We start from the raw sequence: 6504 nt of genomic DNA, 5'->3' as shown, positions 1-6504 counted from the left end.
ATGGTGGATATCCCTGGTTAGCGTGGTGGCGGCCAGGACCGTCTCAGAGTTGGAGTCATCGCTATCAAGAGGGATGGGAAGCGTCGATAGGGCGGCCTGGTCATCGCCCGTGTTGACCAAGTCGACATCGGTCATAAGGTGCAGTGTGCAGTAGCCGATGGCCTCTGGAGGCGTGGGGAGCGTCGGTAGGGCGGCCTGGTCATTGCCCATGTTGACCACATTGCTGTCAGTTGCTGGGTGTGGTGTGCGGCAGCTGATGGCACGCGGAGGCATGGGAAGTATCGGTAGGGCAGCCTGGTCATCGCTCGTGTTGACCACGTTGTTCTCAACATCGTCGGGGGCGTCCGTGTCAGGCGCTGCCTGGCCCAAGATGGCGGCGGTACGTGGGGAGCTGCTGTGTGGCTGGCCTCCTTCCACAGCCGTTTCTGCTGCGCCAGGGGAAGTGACGTCATCACGGCCGGCGGCAGTGATGTTGTTACGTCAGCCGGAAGTGACATCACACCATGAGCCGGAAGTGACATCGCTGTAGTTCTCAGTGAGCGGTGCCAGTGAGGGCGGGGCTGGTGCAGATGCTCGTAACACACGCTGTGACCGTTGCTGGTGGGGCTGGATGTTGCACAGTCGAAGTCGGGGAAGAGGGAAGTCACCGCGGGGACAATGGTGCCACCCAGTACGCACACGTGGGGGGTCCGCGGGGGAGGTAGGGAGGTCATAGAAGGCCGCTGAGCTCCCGACAGGTTTAGAGAGGCACACTTTTGCAAAGTGCCCTTTCTTGCCGCATCAGGAACAATACTGGTTCCTAGCTGTGCAGTTTTGGTGTGATTGTCAATCTGACTCACACCTGGAGCCACAGTACTTACAGGGGCGCGGGCTCCTGGCGCAGCGATGTTCTCCTCCTCAGCTTGGCCTGGGGCTGCAGCTGCAGTATGCGAGGACCATGAGGGAGCCTGGGGGAACCTGGAATCAAAGGCTTCGACGTGCAGGGCTGCTGCTTCCAGGGTTTGGACCACTTCCACAATCCTGGTTAGGGCATAGATGTTGTCTTCCAGCAGCTTCTGCCGGATGGCCCTCGAGCATAGCCCTCGGATGAAGGCATCCCAGATCAGCCTCTCGACCTCCTCTACACCTACCCCGGGTTCAGCCAGACACTGTCGGGCCAACTCTCATAAATGTACCAGGTAAGACTCAGCCGTCTCCCCAAGTTGCTGGGCTCAGGTGTTGAGGAGGTACCTTGCACAGACCACATTCATGTGGGGATTGTACAAGTTCTTGAGAGTGTCCATTGGGCTCTTGTACGTGGAGCAGCCTTTGGTTACCCGGAAGGCGCGTGGACCCAGCTTTGACCTGAGTTGGACCAACCTCTCCTGATCGGAGTCCAGGATGTCGCCCTCGTGTGCTTCAATGATTGCCTCGACCACGTGCTGCCAGATCTCGAAGCATGTCTGGGCTTCTGGGTGGTGTGGGTCAATCTTGAGGCTCCCTGCGCTGAGGAGTTTTTCCATGCAGCTGTGGAAAATTTTGTGGATTAAATTGTGGTGCGCTGTTAGACAGAATCAGACACACACAAGGTAAAGACTGTACAACAAGCTTAATCCACAAAGACCTCCACAGAGCCAGGCTGGCTGTGGCTGCAGCAACTCAGTGTGAGGCCTCGGGAGGCTGGCGCAGACTTCTATCTCGGAGGGTGATTGACACCCGACTGGGTGGGGCTTGATCCATTCAGGCCGACTGATTGGCAGCTGGCCAGATGTTGTCCTGTCCCCTTACACTCCCGCAGGTATAGAGGTTGCCCGCTGCAGTTGGCCGGTGGTGTATCACCACAGTACAGTATTTTTAATGAAGATTTTAAAAAGATTTTTGGTCATATGTGCGGGTGGGGATAACTTGCATAGGTCAGAAGTTGAGGACTATCTGTACAGTAAAACCCCAGTATTCGGGGATTGCTAGATGCTGGATAAGTGAATTTTCCATTATTTTGAGATTGCATGTTGCAATATTGCAAACTGATCGCAATGAGGTGCCAATTTTAAACTTCCGTTTTATTTTACCCATTTATTTTCCATGAATTTTTTTGCTGGTTATTGAAGGCTGCCAGTTGCTTGAATTCCAGATATCAGGGATTTTACTGTGTACTAATTGTGATAGTACAGATTCCATCACCAATGTATATATGTACATATGGACAGATGGTAGTGCAGGATGCTCTTGCCCGGATCGGGGCCGCCGCCGCCTACCCTCTGCCCGGACCAGAGGCCTTGGTCCGGTCAGAAAGTTGGCGGCGGCGGCCCCAGTCCGGGTACAGGGAAAGCAGCGGCGGCCTCGGCCCCGGTCTGGGCAGAGGGTAGACGGCAGCGGCCCCGATCCGGGCAAGAGGAAAGGGGAGGTGGCGGCCCCGGCCTCAGTCGAGTGAGGTAGGCGGAGGCCCCAGTCCGGACAGAAAGTTGGAGGCGGCGGCCCCAGTCCGGGCACAGGGAAAGCAGCGGCGGCCTCGGCCCCAGTCCGGGCAGAGGGTAGGCGGCGGCGGCCCCGATCCGGGCAAGAGCAAAGGGGAGGCGGTGGCCCCAGCCTCGGTCGAGTGAGGCAGGCGGAGGCCCCGGTCCGGGCAGAAAGTTGGAGGTGGCGGCCCCGGTCTGGGCACAGGGAAAGCAGCGGCGGCCTCGGCCCCGGTCCGGGCAGTATGGACCGACCTAGGAGGGGAGGCAGACCCCTCCAGCCCGGGTAAGAAACCTGCATAGGAGAAGGCCACTCTGATATAAAACCTACGACCCAAGGACCTCGCTGCCACGTCCCAGCTTGCTTGGCCACGGCACACGAACCATGGGTGTAAAGGGTGGGGCCAGTACTGCGCGCACTGCACTCCACCTAAAAGCTCCTTTGCGCAGGCCCGAGGACAGGTCCACGTCCTCCCCCTCCACGTCCTCCCCTTCCACGTCCTCCCCCTCCACGTCCTCCCCCTCAAAAGATGCTCACAAACTCAAGCAAGCATGCTGGAACATCAGAACCATGCTAGACAAGGCTGACAGCCACCGACCTGAACGTCGGTCTGCCCTCATTGCACATGAACTCCTCAGACTTGACATCGACATAGCCGCTCTCAGTGAAGTCCGCCTGGCAGATGTAGGTAGCTTCCAAGAACGCGGCGCGGGCTACACACTCTACTGGTCTGGCAAGCCTTTGGATAAACGATGCCTATCTGGTGTAGGCTTCATGGTCAAGAACTCCATTGCCTCCAAACTCGAAAACCTCCCGACAGGCCACTCGGACCGGATCATGTCCATGCGACTCCCCCTTCAAAACAAGTGTCGCATCACCCTCATCAGTGTCTATGCTCCAACCCTCCAGGCGGAACCAGCAGAAAAGGACAAGTTCTACACTGACCTGCGCAACCTCATTCAACACACCCCTACAGCCGACAAGGTTGTCATCCTTGGCGACTTCAACGCTCGCATCGGCAAAGACTCAGAAACCTGGCCAGGAATCCTGGGCAAGCATGGTGTCGGCAAGTGCAACGACAATGGGCGCCTCCTGTTGGAGCTCTGCGCAGAACAGCGGCTTGTCATTACAAACACCCTTTTTCAGCAGAGGGACAGCCTTAAGACTACCTGGATGCATCCCCGATCCAAACACTGGCACCTCCTGGACTACGTCCTGGTGCGAGAAAGAGACAAACGAGATGTGCCCCACACCAGGGTCATGCCCAGCGCGGAATGCCACACTGACCACCGGCTGGTTCGCTGCAAGCTCAACCTTCACTTCAAGCCAAAGCCCAGGAACAGTAAAGCCCCCAGAAAGAGGTTCAATGTTGGAAACCTGCAGTCAGACGAAGTGAGAGGAAACTTCCAGGCAAACCTCAAAGCAAAGCTCGAGGATGCAATCCGCCTCACGGACTTGTCCCCTGAAACCCTCTGGGATCAGCTGAAGACTACCATACTGCAATTCACTGAAGAGGTACTGGGCTTCTCCTCCAGGAAAAACAAGGACTGGTTTGACAATAACAGCCAGGAAATCCAGGAGCTGCTGGCAAAGAAGCGAGCTGCCCACCAGGCTCACTTTACAAAGCCATCCTGTCCAGAGAAGAAACAAGCCTTCCATCACGCATGCAGCCATCTTCAGCGCAAACTCTGGGAGATCCAAAATGAGTGGTGGACTAGCCTCGCCAAGCGAACCCAGCTCAGCGCGGACATTGGCGACTTCAGGGGTTTTTATGAGGCTCTAAAGGCTGTGTATGGCCCCTCACCCCAAGTCCAAAGCCCGCTGCGCAGCTCAGACGGCAAAGTCCTCCTCAGCGACAAGATCCCCATCCTCAACAGATGGTCAGAACACTTCCAATCTCTTTTCAGTGCCAACCGCTCAGTCCAAGATTCCGCCCTGCTCCAGCTCCCTCAACAGTCCCTAAGGCTAGAGCTGGATGAGGTCCTCACCTGGGATGAGACATATAAGGCAATTGAACAACTGAAAAGTGGCAAAGCAGCAGGTATGGATGGAATCCCCCCAGAGGTCTGGAAGGCTGGCGGCAAAACTCTGCATGTCAAACTGCATGAGTTTTTCAAGCTTTGTTGGGACCAAGGAAAACTGCCTCAGGACCTTCGTGATGTCATCATCATCACCCTGTACAAAAACAAAGGCGAGAAATCAGACTGCTCAAACTACAGGGGAATCACGCTGCTCTCCATTGCAGGTAAAAGCTTCGCTAGGATTCTCCTAAATAGAATAATACCTAGTGTCGCCGAGAATATTCTCCCAGAATCACACTGCAGCTTTCGCGCAAACAGAGGAACTACTGACATGGTCTTTGTCCTCAGACAGCTCCAAGAAAAGTGCAGAGAACAAAACAAAGGACTCTACATCACCTTTGTTGACCTCACCAAAGCCTTCGACACCGTGAGCAGGAAAGGGCTTTGGCAAATACTAGAGCGCATCGGATGCCCCCCAAAGTTCCTCAACATGGTTATCCAACTGCACGAAAACCAACAAGGTCGGGTCAGATACAGCAATGAGCTCTCTGAACCCTTCTCCGTTAACAATGGCGTGAAGCAAGGCTGCGTTCTCGCACCAATCCTCTTTTCAATCTTCTTCAGCATGATGCTGAACCAAGCCATGAAAAACCTCAACAATGAAGACGCTGTTTACATACGGTACCGCACGGATGGCAGTCTCTTCAATCTGAGGCGCCTGCAAGCTCACACCAAGATGCAAGAGAAACTTGTCCGTGAACTACTCTTTGCAGACGATGCCGCTTTAGTTGCCCATTCAGAGCCAGCTCTTCAGCGCTTGACGTCCTGTTTTGCGGAAACTCCCAAAATGTTTGGCCTGGATGTCAGCCTGAAGAAAACTGAGGTCCTCCATCAGCCAGCTCCCCACCATGACTACCAGCCCCCACCCCCCACATCTCCATCGGGCACACAAAACTCAAAACGGTCAACCAGTTTACCTATCTCGGTTGCACCATTTCATCAGATGCAAGGATCAACAACGAGATAGACAACAGACTCGCCAAGGCAAATAGCGCCTTTGGAAGACTACTCAAAAGTGTCTGGAAAAACAACCAACTGAAAAACCTCACAAAGATAAGCGTATACAGAGCCGTTGTCATACCCACACTCCTTTTCGGCTCCAAATTATGGATCCTCTACCGGAATCACCTACAGCTCCTAGAACGCTTCCACCAGCGTTGTCTCCGCTCCATCCTCAACATTCATTGGAGCGACTTCATCCCTAACATCGAAGTACTCGAGATGGCAGAGGCTGACAGCATCGAGTCCACGCTGCTGAAGATCCAGCTCCGCTGGGTGGGTCACGTCTCCAGAATGGAGGACCATCGCCTTCCCAAGATCGTGTTATATGGCGAGGTCTCCACTGGCCACCGTGACAGAGGTGCTCCAAAGAAGAGATGCAAGGACTGCCTAAAGAAATCTCTTGGTGCCTGCCACATTGACCACCGCCAGTGGGCTGATATCGCCTCAAACTGTACATCTTGGCGCCTCACAGTTCGGCGGGCAGCAACCTCCTTTGAAGAAGACCGCAGAGCCCACCTCACTGACAAAAGACAAAGGAGGAAAAACCCAACACCCAACCCCAACCAACCAATTTTCCCCTGCAACCGCTGCAACCGTATCTGCCTGTCCCGCATTGGACTTGTCAGCCACAAATGAGCCTGCAGCTGACGTGGACATTTACCCCCTCCATAAATCTTCGTCCGCGAAGCCAAGCCAAAGAAAGAAGAGTGCAGGATGACTGTGATTGGCTGAGAGTGTAGCCACACCTACTGGCAGGTTTTAAAGGATTGCTCCTCACCAGACGAGGTCATTCTGGATTGGTCGACCTACTTGTGATATGCTCCAGTCTTTTAATTAATAAAAGGCTCGGTTTGGATCAACAAGTCTGGTTCTTTCGATGCGCACTACACTAATTCAATAGTCAAATATGCCATTACATTTTGGGGCATTGTGATTCCCTATCAGATTCCTGAAAAATAATAAACTAATAAATTGGGCATTCTCCATC

This window comes from Narcine bancroftii, chromosome 4 (assembly GCF_036971445.1).
Source record: "Narcine bancroftii isolate sNarBan1 chromosome 4, sNarBan1.hap1, whole genome shotgun sequence".
NCBI classification, from domain to species: domain Eukaryota; kingdom Metazoa; phylum Chordata; class Chondrichthyes; order Torpediniformes; family Narcinidae; genus Narcine; species Narcine bancroftii.
The sequence above is the reverse complement of the archived record's forward strand: the minus strand, read 5'-3'. Positions refer to the sequence as shown.